The following is a 17641-nucleotide window of genomic DNA, read 5'->3' on the forward strand; positions in this document are numbered from 1 at the left end:
TTCCAGTACTCATGTTTCATGCTGTTAACTCTGTGCCTGTGTGCTTTCTTTCTGTTAGTAGTGATAGAGTCACAAAGCAAAAACTACTCCTACCAACTTTAATAATCTTTATCATTTGTTGGTGCACATTAGCCCCTTGCAAATTTTCACAGACAAGCTAGTGGTCTTCATGAACTAATGTTCTGACCTGCCAGCTCTTTTGACTTGCCAAGTTGCCGATGGTTCAGAGGGGAGCTCACTTTAGAATGAAGAAAGATTTTACACCTCTTTCTACTGGAACAAAGGATTTTTAAATGGCAGTAAATTCTGAGCTCAATGCTCATTTGCACTGTCTCTGCCTTCCAGTTCTGTGAGCCTATATTTTAAGCTCTTGAATTGACTCTGGATGTGAAAGTAAATTCTGTTAAACTGACAAATGTATAGCGTTGTTCATGTGCTTAATCGTGGTCTGCTTACCTTAATCATGTATTCATGATGCTACATCTTTGTGTATGTTTGGGACTTCAGACACTGCTGGGTATACTACAGAGATATAACTCAGTATGATTCTGTCTTCTCCAATTGCTTTCTTTCTTAAATTAGTGTTACAACTCCAAGCAGCCAAAGTGTATTCCTCCTGGTAATTTACCAGCATAAAGTGGATGTTTGGGGTTGGTATGTTCTCAGGCTATCTGCTATGAAGGAAAAGTATGAGAGAAGGGAAGAGAGTGAAGAGAGAAACTACCTGTAGAACCATGTAGTATTTTATGAACTGCCTAGTGTTAAAGATGTTTTTTGGGCTACATACAATACAATATTATAAAAAATGACAATTCTGTAGCAGTTGTGGTGCAATAAGTATATGCATTTCTCTTCACTCATGACACCCCCTTCAGCAGATAGGCCAGTCTGATGCTAAGGGACCCTATTGCATTTCTACTTCGGGGATTGCCTTCTCCTTGGCTGGATCATGTTGAAGCCTGATGGATCACAACTTTGTGCGTATGTATACTCCAGTATTCAGTTCTTAGATACACAGGGAAACAGCTAAAGTAAATAGAAGGCCAATCAAATAAAATAACGTGCTGACCTCTCACTGCAGCTGGAGTACAGCAATACATACTATTTGCAATAAAAGTAGCCTTTTTTTTTTCTCCAAATAGTCAAATATAATCTTGCTGCTACTCAAAAAGGAAAGCTTTAACATAATTTGCATTCCATACTTCTAGCTGTTCTGATGTAGTTAGACTAGGGGCTATGTACAACATCATTAATGAACAATATAATTCATGAGGAATACATTTAAATTAGCAGATAGGCAATTATTACAAAGAATTATTGACTCTGACAGTCTCTTATATTGTAGTCTGTGGTACCTTATTTGAAGCAATCATTATTCCTTTTTTAATTGCTTATCACACCTGTGAGTGTTACTTGGTTATTGTAAGACACTAGGCAAATCATCTGGTAGGCAGATTTAACTGTTACGTTGATGCTGTTTCTGTTGCATTTTTGCTCTTTCTCTTGCTTTCTTGAACATGAACATGTATTGTGTTTCTGCTGGAATTCTGTCTCATCTCTGAGCTGTTAGTCTCAATATTTTGTGCATGGCTTTTAATTTTGTTTTATTTTACAAATATCCAACTGGCAACTGAAGAGAAGTATTTTTCTGATGGATTAGAAAGGTTCAAGGTTTTTGAAGTTTTCACGTCTTGTGAAAAAGACAGGTCAATTTTTTCACTCTGGGCATCTGTCTCTTATAAGATCATAAATTGCTCTTGAAGCTAGATAGAAAAAATACTGAAGGCAACATCATATTTAAGAGTTTAAATGTGCTGATTGGAGTGTCTGGGAGTCTAACCTCAGGCAAAAGGTCTCCAGTTCAGTCTTTTTGACTGATGTGGAGTGGTCCACTGTTAATAATTTAGTTTTGAGACCTACTAGATGAAAAATAGGAGACTCATAGCATCAGTATCATTGTCTACCTTCTCTAGAAAATATGAACTCATTGTATTTTGATGTGTATTCCCATTCTTTGGATGCTTAACTACTCCCTATTGTAGCCAGTGTATCTGATTTTTTTTTAATGAGCAATGATTTCATATCTACAGAACACATGTTTTGTTCTGCTGGATCTTATATTTGTTTCTAGTGTTTTCTCTTTGTGTATTAAATCAAAGCTGGGTAAGTCTCTGCCATTAGTCCTTTCATATGCATGGCTTCTGACCATGTTTGGGAGTAATCTGCTAAATAATGTCTTGATGTCTGACTGCATGTCTTCAGTCTGTAGCAAAATGGAGCCTGGAATAATTTCATGTTTTCAGTTGATCTAAAATGTGTTATTGTTTTATTTAAACTTCTTGTAGTTGCTCTTTATAGTGAGTCAAAGAAACGTGGCAATTACTTTGCTGGAGAACAGGCCGCTTTGTCTAACAACATATTGCCAAAAGTGGCTTGTATTAACTATGACAGAGGAAGAAATTGTGTAAGAAATGGTGGAGAGGGAATTTAATCACAGCAAACTTTCCCTCTCCTTAGAAATGTGCATGTGGAATCTTTGCTTAAACAAGATTTTTGATGTTTATCTAAAATCAGTGTTTGTTACTCGGGGTGTGTGTGTGTGTGTGTGTGTGTGGCACTTCAGTCTCCTGTTTAAGTAGAAAGAAGAGGTGAAATGTAGGACTGATCAGCTCTAAATTATCTCCTGCATTTCTAAAACCTATTTTTTGAATAGCAGGCCTGAATCAATACAGGAGTGATATGCTGCATTTTGGAACCTCAGTGGCAATTTTGGGAGCGGTACATGGGGCAGAATATTCTACCACGTTTCCTGTGTAGCCTGAGTGACCGTTCTGAGCTAGTGAGAAGGTACCTTCCAGTAGCAAACATTACAACAGATGTGTGCACAAAAAAGTTGAAAAGAAGTTATTTTTATTATCTGAAAACAGATGTGTAAAGCATTGTCTAAAATGCTGTATAGGTTTTGTAGATTTTATAGGCGAACACTAATTCGTCTGAAGGTAGGAATAATTGCGTCCATAATCATGCTTACTGAAGGGCTTTTTAAAGTGGTTATGAATATAAGAGAGTTGAACACCTGCTGTAAACTGTACAGATCATCCAAAGCTCTAAGTAGCAGAAGTAGTAGGGAGGAAATAAACTTGTCTTGCACCGATGATTTGGTTATTGCTTTTTCATAACTTCTCTTGACTCACCTTCTCTATTGTTTTTCAAGATGTTTCACAGTAAATAAGAAGGCAAGTCCTGGATACAACCTTGACATGTTATAAACTATTTAAAATAAGACAACCTCTTTTGAAACTATGCAACTCTTCAAAATTATCTCTTAATATGCAGCCTATGTGTGGGGTAGATACTTAGAATTACTTTAAAGGTGAGGTTGTATGTGCTTGTGTTTTAGGTCCGTGTTGAAAAAAAAAATGCTAGTGATGATCAAAACAAGCCTTAAACTCTGAAGTATTTAATATACCTTTGGAAATGGAATGAAGTTTGGTAGCAGCTGTCACCTTGCTTACAGTTCATACAGTGTTCACAAAAATATAGATTTATAAAACGGAGTGTTTTTAAAATTGTTCTTAAGCGTTCTCAGATCATGATAGCCTAATTTCACTACAGAATTCTGAAACGGATGCTCATACAGAGGAGGAGCGGGATAACTGTGCAGTAACTGTGGCTCCAGAAAGTACTGTTTTTGTCCATGTTAAACGGTGCTGTTTTCTCTTCAGATTGCCTCAGAAGTGTTACTGCCTGTGCATGGCACTTACTGATCTTTTACTAAATATAACAAAATAGGTTTTTAACATTTTTCTCATGGAAAAAACACATATACATTGAAAATTTCTCTTTGTTTTGTTTTGTTTTTTGCATAGGCTCTGGAAGCTCCCTTGACTTCAGTCTTTCTAGAGCATCTGTTCCATATGATAATTTTCTCTTCTTTTTTGTACAAAACTGTAAGCTACAATATAGAATTTCAGGGAGCTGCGTGCTTGCAATTTTAGTCTCATCATCGTAGCACTATTCTAATTTTTCTCACCTGGTCCCTCCTGTTGATTTTTTTTTTTCCCGTCTACAACTTGTATACCTTCTATATCATACAAAATTATTTCAAGTTTAAAAATATATTTTAAAGTGAGTGTCTGTATAAAACCAACAGACACCCTTTTGATGGCAATGTGCTAGGCTTTCTCTTTAAACAGAAAGAGTGGTTTTGCGGTTGAGAGGAGGGATATAACTTCCTCAGGTGAGGAAAAGAAGTGTATTTCTTCACAATTCAAGATAGCTTGTTTTAGTTAAGTTAGATCATTATGTTAGCTCTTTAAAAGTGCATCAGGAAAGTCATCAGTGTTCTTTGCCAGTCTCTTTGTTTTCTTAGATGATAACAGGAAAAAGAATGTGTGGAACAGGACTATCTCATCATATTTGGTACCTGATTCTCTAAAACTGAGCATGGTTACTGTGACTCCTGGTATGGGAGGCGAGAAGGTAATGAGACAATTTTTTTTCCACCTGAATTTGCAGAATCTGTATGTTTGCATAAATGTGAATTTTCCTAAGGCATTCAACTACATTCCAGCTTTGCTATTGTGATATATCAAGCATGCAGTAAAATCTAAGAAGTGAACCTCAGTTTTCTAGCGAACTGAGATGCCTGGGGTCATATTTATGCTTCTCCTGTGACATGTGGAACGGTCTAAGAATAGACTGGTAGATTTCTCTGCTTTCTGTGCAGTCTTCTGGGAGAAATATTCTCAATGCCTACATAAGGAACCCATCATAAGTGGCTTGAATGCTAACTTTGGATTAGATAACAGGTGCCACAAACAAATCTACTGAAATGAAGAATTAAAATTTCTAAGGAACCACAGACTGTCAAGATATTTATTTTTATCCCAGTAACGTTCTCTGACCGCTACGTCCATGTGTAACTGTTATGTAATTACATGTATTACTACTGTTTGTACTGTGTTGACAGACCGAAACAAAGACTGTGTCTACAGTATCTAAAATTCATGACCTAGAAATAACTTATAAGCTCTGTTCTCTCTATTCGAAGCACAGAACTTAATTTTGTAAGAAAACAACAAACTGTGCGTCTCCTTTCCCATTTTTACTTTCTTTTCTTTCCATTCAGCGAAGCAGAAGAGATTGGATGTTGGAAGGGATTTGGCCTGACTATGTCTTAAAGACAGATACTGAAATTTGATTGTGGTTTCATGAATTCAGCTGCTCACTGTCCTTCTCACTCTTTCTCCTTCTCTCTCCCTCTTTCTCAACACTGGCTTGAGTATGGTGTTTCTGAATGTTCTGGGAATGGTTATCCATCCTTCTCATAACAAAGCATTTTGAAGAGCAGTGATATAACTATTGACATTTAGCCTGAGCCTCTTCTTCCTTGGCTTCATGTATTTTTTTTTCTAGAGTCTTAAAGGGCTTTCTTAATAGCTAGTTGTACTTCACTGGCAAAACCTTTCTTTTGTTACCTCTCATATTCCCATCTCCCACACTTTTCTTCTATTTCACTCTCAAAATAAATTACGATAATTGGGTTATGCACAGCCAAACTACCAAAACCTTCTCCTCCTCTCTCTCCTATAATCATAAGGTTAATTAGCCAAACTGATGAATAAGAAAATGTGGACATTGAATACATTACTTAACCTCTCTTTGCCCTACACTTGCATTTGTAAAATAGAGATTGAAATACTAAACCACACAGAATGCTGAAGCTTAATGCATGTTAGTAAATCACTGAGGATTGCCAAAGATGCTACAGAAATGCATTGTTAATGTTCTCTGAATTATGTCATTTTTTTGTTCAAAAAATGAAATCAAATGAGTTCTTGCCCGTGCTGCTAAATTTATGGTTCAGCATATTGTTTTCCATCTATGATGATTTTACAAAAGGGTAAAGTTGGTAGGGGTCTACGTTTTGATAGCATTGATGCAACATTTTATTATTAGTCGAAGACACAAACACTTTTTGTAGAATTACAAAGCTATGTACTTGCTATGTAGGGTTAAGTATCTCTTCCCTTCTTCCCCAAGTAAATTGCAAATTAAGACTAATAAATCACATTGCAGCGGTCGGTAGGAAGTAGAAGTATTTTAATAATTAAGTAGTTCATTTCAGCCCCCTCCCCCTCCTTTTTTATGTGATGATTTTCTAGACTCAAAATCAGTGTCTCCTGCAGGCTACCTATAATATATAGTTGTTTCAAATCAGCTTTACTTACTGAGCTTTTTCTAGTAATGGAGCTCTGTCAGCAAAAAGCATATGCACCAGCAAATGATGAACGATGGACTTGTGTCAAATGGATACTTGAAAGGTGCTTCTGTCGTTAGATGGATTAGTCTGAAGCAGGAGTTCAAAACTCCTCAAGTGTAATTGTTTCAGAGAAAAGGTATCCCTGGATTGATAGTAGAGGGTAAGCACTGAGAGCTGGAGGAGGAAGTACTTTATCAGATGAGAATGTTGCTTTACTAATCCAGAAGAAAGACAGGTTGCTTGTTATTTCTGTGGGTTTCTGTGTAATGTGAAATTTGTAAAGATTTCATTTTGTTCAGAAAAACATACTGATGTTTTGGAATTTTTGTTAGAAAATTAAGCAAGCTTAAGTACAGTTATGTGGCTATTGGCAATAGTTTATTTCAAAATAATCTGTTTTATTTTTTCCATATGCTTCCTAAAACATTGGTTCTTGTTTCAGCAGTCATCACGTTAGCTCGGAAAACTCCTTAATCTGCAATAGATATTTTATCAGTTATAGGTTGATTAAGGTAATTAGGGATAAGTATTTTCAATACATTATGTTCTTGTGAAAACTGACTGTTTATAAATTATAATGTTATATAGAAGTAATGTTCAAATACTGTATTTCCTTGTTAAATGTATCATGCTTTCATGTTGCTGCTGTACAAATGTCACTGGGAAGAAAAAAATTACAGGGGAAGAAATTTACATTAGGAATTAAGCTTTAGAAATAGTTTTCCTGTTTTTTTTTTTTTTTTTTTAACATGTTGTCTTGGCTGTGCTTTAAATGGATGTGCATTAGGGTGTTCTACAAAAGAATAACTATAAGCAGGGAGGCTTTCACTGTTTCTTAGTCCTTCCATTGTGCCAGTTTTTCCTTCTCTTTTGCTTCTTTGCAATTGTTAGCCTTCATGTGAACTGAAAGCTACTTCAAAACACTGGAAGAAAATAGTCTGAAAGCTTCATGCGCATTTACTTCATAGTAAAGAGAAGTGAAGAAGTTGAAGACTTTTTCCACTGACAGGTGTTTGTGTGTCAGAGCAATGAATGCTTTTGATGGCAAACCCGCTTACTTTTCTTCATTGTATCCTTCTTTCTAAATCTAATAGCGCAAAAAATAAGCAAATCCTGACAACAAAAATAAAAATTCCCCAAACTGTGTAACAGCTTGAATTTTTTAAAGAAGAAATTTAAATAATTTCTATGGCTAGTCTCTTTGTGTGGAAAAAAGACAGCAGTTGAGGAGCCCTTGGGAAAGGTGAAGGCACTTATTGTATTCCTAATTATGTTACAAAAATGTTGTCATCTGTTGATTGGTTGATGCAAAATTGCATCGTTACAGATTGCAGATCCTCTTTTTTAAAAGCAACGTAAATTGTTAGAGCCTCATCTTATAAGGCATAAAAATATTCTAAATGACCGCTTGATTTTTAAAATTGCTTTCACTTTATTAAATCATGTTGTGCAAGTATCTTAGTGTGGCATATATCTGTCTTCCTGATTTGCTTAGTTTATTAATCTGACCAAAGACAGTAATTGAAGATTATTTTGCAGATGTTAAATGTTCTGATATTTGCTTGTTTTCATATGTTAAGTGATGCAGTATAATATGGATATGGAATTAGAAATGCATCAACATCACAGTCAAAGAGTACATGTAAATATCACTTGTACAAGGATAATTGGATAGAATCAAACACTTGGAAAAGATTAAAAAAAGATATTGGAGAAATATGGTTTAGAAAGTAAGATTTTTATTTCATATATTAAAAAAGTACAAAAACAGAAAAACAGAAAAATAATAAAAAAAACTTGGATAACTTACTTGGATAACTTTAGTTGTAATGCATTTTTTCTTTCCCTTCTGTGAACAATGAAAGCAATTTGAATGGTGATAAAAATGTTACTGAAAAGTGAAGTCTAAATTTGTGTAGCCAAATGCTTGATAGAAGTGCTGGGATGCTCATCCATGCAGAGAGTGGAAGAAGATGCTGTGTGAATTGTGCTGCGGCCTAAAACCAATCCAGTAACATACCACAGCTGTCTTCAGGAATCCTCCTGAAAAAACTGCAATGGGCAGAAGAAGTAAACACGTAACTGTAAAATCTTGGGCTACTGTTCTTGTGAGTATTCAGTAAGCAGAAAGCATGTTTAATTCAAACTGGTCCTCTTCTATCTCAAAGCAATTTTGATATAGATTATTGAACATTAATTATTTAATAATTATTTAGCGTTTATGGATGACTTTAAAAAACTTTGTCATATTCTCTTTGACAGATGAATGAACTGTTATTCCAGCATTTCTGGAACTTTTTCACTTCTCTCTGTAGGATATCTGGAGGTTATTTATAATACTCTTCTTTCAGTGCTTGGTAAAAGTTTCCTAAAGGTCATAAGGTACGTTGAGTTATGGATCTTGGCTGAAGTTGCTGTATTGTTGTTGACCTGTTTTGCTCTGTTCCCTCCCCCAAAAGCTTGAGCCAAATTTCCTGTAGAAAAAAGACAATGATAGGTAGGTGCAAACAGGATTGAACTCTTCATTGCATTGCATATTTACATAAGTGTAACTTTAAAAAGTAAGTAGGTGATCTTTAGGCAATATCTAAATGTATGTTTTGGTCTGGCCTCAGCATTGGCAAGGTTACTGCATACATGTAACTGGCACCTATATGCTAGTGGTATATTTGTAAGTCCAGGAGCTCTGCTTGGAAGCCAAAGTAGCCAAACTGCAGTAGTTTTTGTGATGTAAAAGAGGAAGCTTTGAGAAGTGAAGGTAGTACAGAAGCTGTAAGGGGGTACTAAAAATCCTTGTCAGTGAGATGGAAGACTCTGGCCGGTGCTGTCTTTTTAATGCCCCCTTTTTAAAAAATGAGTGACCTGAAATCATGCTCCCTTCCTCTCCTGTGAAACTGTATTTTGCACTCTTTCAAATCTTTTTGGAAGTGGACTGTTTACCATCCTCCCTCATAGCTTCCTCTTTATTTTAAAGCTATAAAACAGTGATATGCCTGAGTAGAGCTAGTCACAGATGCTCTGCCAGCATGTGACTGGTGTGCCTGAGCTTTATCATTCCTGCTAACTGACCCTTTTACTAAAAGTTTAATAGGGGATAAATTCACATGTGAATTCATAATCCCCTCAGTTGTGCCAGGAGGATTCCTTAACAAGCAGGCAACAAAGAGAATCTTATGCAGCTAGACTTTTTTGTTCTTCCACCTCTTCATTCTCTTTCCAGATTTATTGGGTAGACTACTTCAAGGATGTGTCTTTAACTGTCATCACAATTTGTATTTGTGCATAACCTAAACAAACAAAGGCAATATATTCAATGGCTTATAACAATGTAGCTTTCAGAGCAGCTCTATGCATGGACTTGAATACATTTTAGGCTTTTAGGTACAATAGCTAGAAATATTATTTATTCCAAATATTTATTATTTACTATTTCTCCTTACTCACTATAACTTAAAAATTATGCTTTCATAGCATGTATCTCTTAAAACTTAAATGTGTAGTGCTTGACTTTAGTATATGGGGGCTCTTTGTGTTGTTCCAGAATTTTGTATAGATTGTTTACTACCCATACCTAAAAAGCCTGTAAGCATAGATACTGCAAATATTTTCTAGTGGAATATGCTTTTAATCAACTTTGTTACTGTTATTTTGAGTTTGAAAAAAGAAAATTGTTTCTCTTGTAATGTTCTGTTGAAGTGCCTTTCAAGTGATGATATCATCACTTTAATACATTTAAAAGCTTCAAGGTTGCAGCATTTATTGAGCAATGCTTATTGAAAAAATATTATGGATGTCTTGAGGCTTTCTACTGTTATAAAAAGGACACTATTTCTCGTGGCCTCTATAAAATAAAGCTTAATTTTTTTTTCATGCTGTGTTTCTAGCATGGAAAATGAGGAATTTCCTAAGCAGTATTAAACACACCATCTCTTTACTGTACTTTGTTTTCTCAGACAAAACCTGCTGTGGTTTGCTAGCCTGAGTATAGTTAATGTCCTTGAAAGCTCTCATACCATAGCCCTAACTTGCTGCAGTTCCATTGTACTTGTAACCAAGGTATTGCAAAGAGATGCTGCTTCTGGTTAGATCCTGCCTCTCCTATCAGTAGACAGCTACTTTTTAAGAATAATTTTTTCTGTCAGACCTGTCATGTGCTAGAAGCCTCTGTAACTTCAGAAGTCATCATTTTCTCAGTGGAATCAGTAAAAGGTGGTTTTGTTTTGTTAAATTTTAACAGAAGTAGGATACAGCTGTCTTTGGAAGGAAGAAATCCAGGGTGAGTATAGAGTCCTAGGAAGACTCTGTCTGTGTCCGGAGGTGGGGGTGCATTTAGCGTGCTTACCAGATTGTGAGATCAAGAAAGTCAGCCACTCGGAGTTTCGGATGAATAGAGTAGTGAGACATGGTTGACAGTCGCTGGTGCTTACAATTATGCATTCTGACTCCAGGTTTTTTTTATTAATTTGAAACTTTGTGTACCAAAATATCTTAAGGTGCTTTGTCAGACTTCTGAAATACAATGGAGGCATTATCTTTCAAAATATTAGCAATCGCCCCCCCCACCTCCCTTCCCTCTCTGCACACTCCTCCTTCTTCCCCCCACCCCTAATTAAACAGTTATAGGGAGTGAGGGTAAAATAAAATAGTTTTCCCCTTAGCGACTCTTTAGAGTTGCAACATCTGGAAAGAGCATTTCTGTATTTTGTGGTGATGGTCCTGAGTGCTGAAAACAAGCTCATGTTAAATTCATCAAATTGGGTAATTGATAGTAGAACTTTTTAGAGGCTGCCATTATTGTCTTTGAGCAATATGATCACAGTGTGTCTTCTCCAGCCCCATAAGGCTTGAGCTTCACACAGGTCACAGTGGCAGCCAACTACTGGTTGAAGATAGTAAAAAGAATACTAGGTTGAATGGTATAATGAGGCTGGTTATTTTATTTTTGGCTCTTCTATGAATAAGTATTTGTAATCATTGATTATTAGGGACCAAGTGAGGTATTCTCCTTAATTTACAAATGAAACTTTAAAAAAAAGATAGCACAGGAACACTTCAGAATTCTCTTGCAAACTCTGCTGGATTCTTTTTGTTGTTTAGGAAAAATCACCACCAGGTAAGAGAGCTGTGTGCCCCATAACATTGCATTTTAGCTGACTGAGGAGCTATTGCTTCAGAAAAGCAGCCTTAGCAGACTTGGAATTTGGACCTCTTTGCAGATCAGAATTAGACAGAAGGCATGCCTGCATGGTCCTGGCAGTTACTGAAAAAATGCATAGACAGGCATATTGCTGAATCTGTATTTTAATCCTGTAAACTTGAAATTATTGATCCTAAAACACTTTTTCAACTTTAGGGTTGATACAGAGGTATTTCAATGTTGCTGTTTGAGGGCTACACCTAGTACTGTAAGTAGAAAGCCTGGTAAGTTTACCTTACTTTACAGGCATTGGTTATGTTCCAAATTTTTCAATGAAATATGATTTTCAGAGAAAAGGAAATAAAGGCAGTTTGGGTGACCATTTATGAACATGATTGTTACAATATTAGTTTATACAGGCTTCTTAAATGATAAGCATTTCTACTTTTTTGTAAGACTACAGTGCAAAATGTACGACAGTGTCTTAAACTGCTCCGCAGAGATGATAAAATCTTGCCTCAGAATTTAATGCCAGTGTATTTTTCATAGCATCTCTGCAGTTCATAGTAATTCGCATTGATGGGTAGGAGAATTTCAGTCCTATGAATACCATTGAAGCAGCAGACTTATGAGAAGGTTGATTATTAATTCATTTCCTAAATCAAAGAAGAATATTCTTCCAGGAATAGGTGGTGTTTGAAGAAATCATCTATCTTTTCACAGTCTGAAATAGAATACAGCTGCTGGTTGGGTACTTGAAGTGTTCTTGGGGTTGTTTCCCCACTCAAAAAAGGATGGGCCTAGACTGTAAAATTGTTAGAACAGCAGCCTAACAACGTGATAGGTATGTCACTGTGAATGAAGAGGATCGTCTTTCCCTCAAACTATGCTGTATGAATCTGTCAGGTAATGCCACCATGTCACCTGCAGTCTCCTGTTTCTGCAGAGCCTGGAGCGAGTACACCTTTGTGATGATATAGTGTCGGTACAGTTCTTACCAGTCTGTTTTTTTCCTTTTTCCGAAGTTGTCCTAACAAGTGCCCCCTAACAAGTGGGGATGCTTGAAGCAGCAATCTAGTATCTTTGTGGCTCCCTGAGCACAGTGTGGATGGTGGAGGATGGGCGTAGGTGAAAGGGTGCTGTCTGGAAGAAAACGGGCCTAGGACTCTCTAGGATGAGGAGTTGCGGAGTGTTGTAAACTCTGTTCTTAGGGTTTAGGTGGTGAAATGTCACCACACTTGATTGTTTCCGCAAGCTATCCTGCTGTCTTCCTGTGATCTGCTGGAACTGCTGTTGCTCCTTTTCCCTTGGGCGTGTCAGAGATAACCGAGACTGCATCTACGATAGTGTTTTGGTTTGGAGCAATACTGTGATTTTGAAGTGAGTGCCCCAGGTATCCCCAATTACTGAGAAGAGGTTTGTTTCACACAGTGATTTAGGTATATGCAAGCTAGACTTGTTTTGGAGGAAACTAAACTAAACTAAACTGAAGGCTCCATTCTAGATGTGCACCAAATGAGCTTTATCCTCTAGTGAAGATGTAATGATTTGAGGCCTTTGAACATATTCACGCAATGCGGGTAGCGGGTGTATTTCCCTGACTGTGCTCTTTGAGGAGAGGATTTAGCAGGAGATGCATAATGGGAGAAGAGTCTTGACAGATTATTGGAAATCTGAGGGTAATGATAGCTGTTTCTAACAGCTGGGTTGTTTTTAGACTAGAAGTAGTTGCTTTGTTACTGTGATGGGCAGGGCATCCCAACTTGCTATCTGCAACTTGCTATTATCTATTACTAAAAGTTACATACATGCATATATTGATTGTATGTGGTGCACAATTTATTAGTGATGAATGTCATCACAAAAAAACATGCAAGAAAATTAGTGATATGTACTGTGTTAGTGGAGTTCTTTTTAGTTGCAAGGAGAGCAACTGATGTGAGCCTCTTTCCAACCTTTTTCTCCTCAAGGCAAGTAAGTCATTAATACTAAATTACATTTTGTTTACAATTTTCCTAGTGCCTTCTATGCCAGAGGATCTTCAGGCTTTTACAGCTAGCGGTCACTTTATCCATACTCATTTCATCCAGCTCTGAAAAGCAACAAGCAATTTAAAATTCTAAGTAACTAGCTAGAAAAGAAACTCGATTAACTTAGCTTTGTCTTCTAAAGCTTTCTCCTTCAGTGATGAAATTGCTTGGATTTTTTACAAAGCTACAAGAGTAATCTTTCAAAATTTGAAGTAGTATCTATATCATTGCCATCTGTGTGTTTTAGAGTACGTTAAAACTCCTTTTTTGCACCGTGCTACAGGCTTTTTATAGGCCTCTCATGTTCTCTGGGTATATGGCGCATCGCCAGAGGGAAACTATATTGCCAGTAAAATAGTGCTTCATAGAACTTTTGTGGAAACTGCACTTCTTCTATTTTATTCTGACTAGTCTTTGTTTCTTTGGCCCAATATGTTTGTGCTTCCTGTATAATTGCTTCATACTACCTACCTAATACAATAAAAACATGATCTAATACCCTAATCCTGATAAATGGGTGATAGCACTCTTGATATACCTTTTATTTATCAAGATACACAGCTTTCTGAAGGATTCTGTTTCGTGTCACTAATACCAAATTTAATTTGATATTTAATGAATTTTTAACCTAAATTAAATAGGTAGAGATTAATTTTACCTTTTTTTTTTCTTATTTCCATAGACACTTTTTGCAATAACAGTATATTACAGGTAGGTTTTGTCTTTTAAGGGGTTGCACTTCTTTACCACATCTTCAGTACTGGTCTTCAGTACTGGTCTGATTACCTAAATCATGCTACAATATTCTACACTAATACCATTGGTTTTGATATTTAAGCTAAGACTGTTAACACTTTGAACATTCTGATTCCAGCTAATTCCAGCTAATTCCAGTAAATGAGTTTGCAAGGTGCATGAGTATGTGGACAATAAATTGCTGGAATACAGAGTTAAACCATGCAAACATTTGATGTACATTTTACTGTCTACGTTTAGATGGTACAAACTCTGTGAATTCTGTTCTCTTGTGAAAGCAGGTTATTCACTGCTAGCTAACAGTTTGTCTTCTGACATAGCTACCATCAGTATGCCAGTCTACAGGAAACAAGTAAGCAAATGGGAGCTATGAAGGTAGTTTTATTGGCTCAGCGGTAAGGAAACATAGCAGAACTCTTATTGCTACTCTTAGAGACTCTGCTTGCTTACTGTGCTTACTGGTAATAATACTGCCAGCTATTTATCTTGAATTTTATTCCTTATCTAATTTTTTTGTGCCTGTGATGGTGCAACAACTAGGAACAGTTTGTGCTCAGAAAACGTATTCGTTGTGCTGTGGCAAGTGGCTAGCTTGTTTTCCTTCAGTGTTATGTTACAACTTTTGTAATGCCATTGTGGTAATCTGTAATTGTTTGGGGGTCTGGTATGTATTATTTCTAGCCATTTTAATGAACTATTACAGTTATTAACTATGACTACTGGTTTATAGTGGCTGTAATCCTTGAATGTTGTCTGTTACTGTAGTTTAGGACCACTTTGTTAGAGCATTAGCCACCTTCTGGTTTGCGTCAAGGTGGCTGTCTAATGGATCGTTAACTGCTAGCGAGGCCTAGGTCCTTGGGGACTTGCTAGATACAGTACTTGTGGTATGAGAAATAAAGCTTGTAGAGCAGTTTGAACAAAGCAAACACTGCAGTGGCGTAGAATCGAATGATTTCTGTGCTCTTAATGTCTTGGGTTTTGCTATAGCACTATCTGCTTAGGGTGTTAATGCTACTTTTGGTAGGGATTCATCTGCTACTAGGGACGGTTCTCATTTGGCTGACTAGCTCTGAAGATACTATAGTAACAGTTACAGGCGGATGTATGTTTTCTTCTCATGCTTTTTTTCCTTTTCCCTTCTTTCTTTAATTCTTCAAATAAATTTATAGAACTAGCTCAGTATGAAGACCAGATGATGAACCGTGCTTCTCGGGAGTCTTAGCAAGTCATCCTTTCAGAGCGTTCATGCCTGTGTGTATTTTCTGGTAATCTGGAGTGACACTTTTCTGATGGCCCCTTCTGGTATTCTTGGTCATCTGATGGTATTGTCAGCATCTAAACTTCCATTTGTTGGATGTGTCTCTGTGGTTAGATCAGTCCCAAGCCTTCCTCTTCAGCCTAAATGCGGTAGTCAGAAGGCAACAAAGCTTCCTCATTAGGCTCCTAATTTGGAATAGCCTTTGTGGTCCCTTAGAACTTCCACTTGAGCCATTCAGAGACTGGTGAAAGGTGGGTGTCAGATATCTGAGAAAGTCTTCAAATTTTTAGAGTTAGCTACTATTTAGGCCTTCTTCATCTTTAGTCTGGTTTATGAGATTGTATAGAACTCAATGCTAGGGTTTTGTGTATGTGTGTGTAGTTTTTTTTTCTGGATGAGAGTTTTAGATATCTTTATCTGTGTTTTAAATTCAGCTGAGGGACTTTTTCTTTGGCCCTGACCTTGCTGAAATTCTTATGTCAGCTGATCTATAGTAAAGGACACAGTTAAGGATAAAAGCTTTTTTTATTAATTATTATTTTTTTAAATACAAATTGCTGGCATGGTTTATCAAGTTTAAGCTTAAGTCGGCACTTTTGCTTAAGTTAGGACTTCAATTAGCTGTATTTTTAATTTCAGAATGACAGCTTGTAGTGCAAAACATGGCTTCAGTCTCTCAAAATATGAGTAAGGGGACAGTGAGATAATAATTACAGAGCTGACTCTTACTTGCAAGAGGATCAAAATAGTAAAGCTTTAATGTTTGTACAACAAAGATCTATCAGGATTTGGCAAATATTGAACCTCCCAACACCTTTTCAGGAATACGAATGCGTCTTCAAGCAGTGTATGTGATGAGATATAAATCAGTATAGGAGGCTGTAGTTCCTATTGGATTAATCTGTTTAAAATGAAATGGGTATGTTCATGTTGTTTTTGACAGACACAAGAAAGCATATAAACAGATTATATTCAGCAAATATAGTGGCTCAATTATTTCACAGGTTCTCTTGGTTGGACATGCTGTTAGCTTGTTCATAATTTAAAATTGACATGTTTATCCTAAATAAATGAGGAGGCTAATGTAAACATTATTTCATTTTGGGGGAGAGAGGAAGAGACGACGAGAAGGGGAATTAAGGTAATATTTAGAAATGTCAGATATTTTTTCAGAGGTGAGGGGTTGGGGGAAGGGAAATTGTGCTTAATTAGCTTCCTCCGTTTTCTTGAGCATACGCAAGTATGTACCTGAACAAACGGCACAGTTCTCAACTGCACCCTGTTGATGCACAATTTTAATTGCATCAGGATTTAGTTACCAGACTGAGACACAGCTGTGCTTTAAAAATTCAGGATTTGTGTCTCTTTCATTATATGGTACTACTGAATTATGAATATATTCTGTCACTGTTAGATTTTCTTAATCTGTAAAATTGCCTCAGTGTAAAGTACAATGTTATTGTTAATATGTTTGATGATTACAAAATTGATAAAGCAGGCATTTCTGCCTGACTTCAAGAAGTTTACATGGCCCTTTTGATGCAAGCCCAGGTTTCTAAGAAGCAGCAAATTAAGCTGTTGAGATTGGGTTTTTTGTTGTTTTTTTTCCCCCCACCCTCCATTAGCAATCATTCTCTTGCACACGGTACGTGATAAATCACCCGCAGAAGCTTTAGAGTTGCCATAACATGACATTACCTATCAGCTCGTCAAGTCTGTGTTGACTCTGCGCCTTTTAGGCTGTATATTTCTTCAAAGTCTAGCGCCAGTTACTTAGTCAGCTCTAACTAATTTCAGAGTGGAAGGGAAACTTTACTGGAGTGCTGCTTGGGATCTGCTTTTTAATCCTGGTCTGTTTAATGTTTGCCTCCTGACATTCTAGGCCAGACATCATTTTAATGGTATGTGTGGTGATAAAGCCAATAAACTGTCAAGATGATTGATAATCTAAGCATTATAGCAATATGACTTTCCTGTTCTCCTCTGTGCTTTAGATGATGGTTTCCAAATTGAATTCTTACAGTGTGCTGTATGCGTGTTGGATAGTCTCGGAACAAACGTTTGGAAGGAGCTAGCCCTAGCTAATGCAGACTTTTAGATTTCTGTTATTATTTGATGGACTTTTAATTTGGGAAATGTTGAGTGGGAATTCTATCCTTAGAATAGGTTTAGTCTCTAAATTTTTGAAGTTC

General features: G+C 36.6%; 1 protein-coding gene across 5 annotated transcripts in view; it reads left to right on the plus strand.

Annotated features, from left to right (window-relative positions):
• LRMDA (leucine rich melanocyte differentiation associated) overlaps positions 1 to 17641 on the plus strand; it is a 692873-nt gene that overhangs the window by 30587 nt on the left and 644645 nt on the right. The window contains exons 1-2 of one of the 5 annotated variants that reach the window (XM_068950505.1): positions 10315 to 10541; positions 11619 to 11670. The exons of 3 other annotated variants lie outside the window; for them this stretch is intronic. The gene's annotated coding sequence lies outside the window, so the exon portion shown is untranslated. Of the gene's footprint in view, positions 1 to 10314; positions 10542 to 11366; positions 11671 to 17641 lie in introns of those variants that run through there. One more of the 5 variants, XM_068950504.1, reaches the window with a different exon arrangement.

The sequence above is a fragment of the Struthio camelus genome, chromosome 7 (assembly GCF_040807025.1).
Source record: "Struthio camelus isolate bStrCam1 chromosome 7, bStrCam1.hap1, whole genome shotgun sequence".
In the NCBI taxonomy this organism is placed as follows: Eukaryota; Metazoa; Chordata; class Aves; order Struthioniformes; family Struthionidae; genus Struthio; species Struthio camelus.